This window comes from Schistocerca serialis, unplaced genomic scaffold (genome assembly GCF_023864345.2).
Source record: "Schistocerca serialis cubense isolate TAMUIC-IGC-003099 unplaced genomic scaffold, iqSchSeri2.2 HiC_scaffold_153, whole genome shotgun sequence".
Lineage (NCBI taxonomy): Eukaryota > Metazoa > Arthropoda > Insecta > Orthoptera > Acrididae > Schistocerca > Schistocerca serialis.
In genome coordinates this window covers 27,501-31,541 of record NW_026047712.1, presented here as the reverse complement: position 1 = coordinate 31,541, position 4,041 = coordinate 27,501, and the positions used below count along the sequence as shown (strand labels likewise).

General features: G+C 53.1%; 1 non-coding gene across 1 annotated transcript in view; it reads left to right on the top strand.

The window, feature by feature from the left end:
• The first annotated feature begins 2,827 nt into the window (after window positions 1-2,827).
• Window positions 2,828-4,041, top strand: part of LOC126443462 (small subunit ribosomal RNA) — a 1,909-nt gene continuing 695 nt past the window's right edge. The window contains exon 1 of the ribosomal RNA XR_007581933.1: window positions 2,828-4,041. This exon is cut by the window's right edge and continues 695 nt beyond it. This is a non-coding gene — a ribosomal RNA (small subunit ribosomal RNA).

Here is a 4,041-nt window from a genome sequence, read left to right as displayed (position 1 = left end):
TGTGCCTTAACCTAACCTACGTTGTGCCTTAACCTAACCTACGTTGTGCCTTAACCTAACCTACGTTGTGCCTTAACCTAACCTACGTTGTGCCTTAACCTAACCTACGTTGTGCCTTAACCTAACCTACGTTGTGCCTTAACCTAACCTACGTTGTGCCTTAACCTAACCTACGTTGTGCCTTAACCTAACCTATGTTGTGCCTTAACCTAACCTATGTTGTGCCTTAACCTAACCTATGTTGTGCCTTAACCTAACCTATGTTGTGCCTTAACCTAACCTATGTTGTGCCTTAACCTAACCTATGTTGTGCCTTAACCTAACCTATGTTGTGCCTTAACCTAACCTATGTTGTGCCTTAACCTAACCTATGTTGTGCCTTAACCTAACCTATGTTGTGCCTTAACCTAACCTATGTTGTGCCTTAACCTAACCTATGTTGTGCCTTAACCTAACCTACGTTGTGCCTTAACCTAACCTACGTTGTGCCTTAACCTAACCCATATTGTACCTTAACCTAACCTAATTTGTGCCTTAACGTAACCTAATTTGTGCCTTAACGTAACCTAATTTGTGCCTTAACGTAACCTAATTTGTGCCTTAACGTAACCTAATTTGTGCCTTAACGTAACCTAATTTGTGCCTTAACGTAACCTAATTTGTGCCTTAACGTAACCTAATTTGTGCCTTAACGTAACCTAATTTGTGCCTTAACGTAACCTAATTTGTGCCTTAACGTAACCTAATTTGTGCCTTAACGTAACCTAATTTGTGCCTTAACGTAACCTAATTTGTGCCTTAACGTAACCTAATTTGTGCCTTAACGTAACCTAATTTGTGCCTTAACGTAACCTAATTTGTGCCTTAACGTAACCCATGTTGTGCCTTAACGTAACCCATGTTGTGCCTTAACGTAACCCAATTTGTGCCTTAACGTAACCCATGTTGTGCCTTAACCTAACCTATATTGTGCCTCAACCTAACCTATATTGCGCCTTAACCTGACGCACGTTGTCGCTGAACCTGCTCTGTAATTGTTATGCAACTCGTTAAATTAGTGTAGTGTTGCCTAACCGCAACCCTCGCAATATAGTTCGCTATTCGCACTGCCCGGTCCCCTGTGTATCGCGTCATGTTAAACACCTTGCAGGTGTTGCTGACTTTCCACATGCTCCTGCTATACACTGTAATGTGGATAGCAGCAGGACGTACATGCCCCCCCCCCTTCCCCCCTGCCTTCGCAAGCTGGTCGTTGAGAAGTTTGCATGTTCAATGCCCTTCGCATGCCGACGTACTCAGCCTACGTTGTGGTACGGCCTGTCACCTGTCCGCCGATGTACGCAAAACCCACAAACTGTACTGCACATTGGTCCGTATGTACTGAATGATACATCGTGGCACATGTGTGACCGTACGACGACTGCGCCTAGCAACGGCAGACCATACAGTCCAAATATTGTGCACGCAGCTACGTGTCGTCTCCCTATAAGAGCTGGATTGCAGTGTGGTACGCCATTCAGACGTGTGGGAGGAACGGACGCCCTGGATGGCGATCAGCATGAGCAGTCTGTTGATGTAGTGGAGCGTGTATTCGGACGTAGTCGTCTCTTCTCACACACCGTGATAGCATGTTGCACCGCGTTCCACATCTGCGACATCCTGCAGAGGCCGGCTGACAGTCGTTCGCGCAATGGACACCGCATACGTACGGGGGCTACCTTCCACGTGTTCTCGAGGCGTGCACATGTTGTTGCGTCTATGTGGGCAGACGTAGTGTGTTGTGACACCTGACACAGGCATGCAATACTCGTTGCAAATGGCGATGGACGTCTACGTTTGCTGGTGACGTTACGCAAATGAACAACAGGTAACCCGTTGTGGTGCGGTTGTTCTCGCTAGAGGTGAATCAGTGTTGGCGACGATCGGTCGAGCTATTAACCGGTTGTTTCAGGGATACCCACCATGCCCACGAACGTGAAAGGGGACCCACCATGCCCACGAACGCGAAAGGGGATCTGGGTGTGAGGCGATACGCGGCGGTGGCTGGGTGGGACCGTCCCCGGCCGGTGAGGGGGGGCCGCCCGGCGTGCTGGCAGCGCGGTGCGTGGGCGCACGCGCTACAGCCGGCTGGTGGGGGCGGCCAGTGGCAGGCGCGCCGGCCGACGGACGCGGCAGGCGGCGCAGCTGCGCGCCGGCGCCCCCTGCTCGCGGCGCCTTGCGGCCAAAGTAGGTCCTCGCGGGCCCGGTGCGAAGCGCGGTGGCCATCTGCAGTGTGCTGGTCCGATTGAGGACTGTGTGCGCTGAGGATGCGCCGCCGCCCGGCGCTCGGCGCCGCGACGCCGTCTGCTGCTCGGTCGCCCCAGCGGTTCTCGCAGGTGGTTTGTATCGCAGCTGTGCGGACGTGTTGGCGCGTGCGCTGTGCTGGGAGAGTTCGCTTCGGCACCCAAGTGGGGCTTTTGTCCTTCTGTGGCGCTGGCGTTGGAGCTGCCGGTCACCGTAGGTGGCGCGTGTTGTCTCCCGCCGGCAATGCCACGACAGCACGCTCCCGGGCCTCTGTCGGCAGCGGCAAGCTCAGTTGGGAGCACGGGTGGTCGCACCTAAAGCGTCTACTCGCCTAACTCCGGGCGATTGCGCCTCTCTCGAACCCGACCAAGTACTTAGGACGGCGCTGCGCGCCGCCGGGACCTGAGAGGGTTTCGAGGTGTGTTGTGCAGGGGAGCTCAGCCTCCTCCTGTTTGCAGAATAATTGAGCGGACGCTTGCGTGTTCGCGCGGGCCCCCGGGACACACTCCCGGGCGGCCGGCTGCTCAGCTCTAGTTGACGCAGCTCCCTGGTTGATCCTGCCAGTAGTCATATGCTTGTCTCAAAGATTAAGCCATGCATGTCTCAGTACAAGCCGCATTAAGGTGAAACCGCGAATGGCTCATTAAATCAGTTATGGTTCCTTAGATCGTACCCACGTTACTTGGATAACTGTGGTAATTCTAGAGCTAATACATGCAAACAGAGTCCCGACCAGAGATGGAAGGGACGCTTTTATTAGATCAAAACCAATCGGTCGGCTCGTCCGGTCCGTTTGCCTTGGTGACTCTGAATAACTTTGGGCTGATCGCACGGTCCTCGTACCGGCGACGCATCTTTCAAATGTCTGCCTTATCAACTGTCGATGGTAGGTTCTGCGCCTACCATGGTTGTAACGGGTAACGGGGAATCAGGGTTCGATTCCGGAGAGGGAGCCTGAGAAACGGCTACCACATCCAAGGAAGGCAGCAGGCGCGCAAATTACCCACTCCCGGCACGGGGAGGTAGTGACGAAAAATAACGATACGGGACTCATCCGAGGCCCCGTAATCGGAATGAGTACACTTTAAATCCTTTAACGAGTATCTATTGGAGGGCAAGTCTGGTGCCAGCAGCCGCGGTAATTCCAGCTCCAATAGCGTATATTAAAGTTGTTGCGGTTAAAAAGCTCGTAGTTGGATTTGTGTCCCACGCTGTTGGTTCACCGCCCGTCGGTGTTTAACTGGCATGTATCGTGGGACGTCCTGCCGGTGGGGCGAGCCGAAGGCGTGCGACCGCCTCGTGCGTGCTCGTGCGTCCCGAGGCGGACCCCGTTGAAATCCTACCAGGGTGCTCTTTATTGAGTGTCTCGGTGGGCCGGCACGTTTACTTTGAACAAATTAGAGTGCTTAAAGCAGGCAAGCCCGCCTGAATACTGTGTGCATGGAATAATGGAATAGGACCTCGGTTCTATTTTGTTGGTTTTCGGAACCCGAGGTAATGATTAATAGGGACAGGCGGGGGCATTCGTATTGCGACGTTAGAGGTGAAATTCTTGGATCGTCGCAAGACGAACAGAAGCGAAAGCATTTGCCAAGTATGTTTTCATTAATCAAGAACGAAAGTTAGAGGTTCGAAGGCGATCAGATACCGCCCTAGTTCTAACCATAAACGATGCCAGCCAGCGATCCGCCGCAGTTCCTCCGATGACTCGGCGGGCAGCCTCCGGGAAACCAAAGCTTTTGGGTTCCGGGGGAAGTA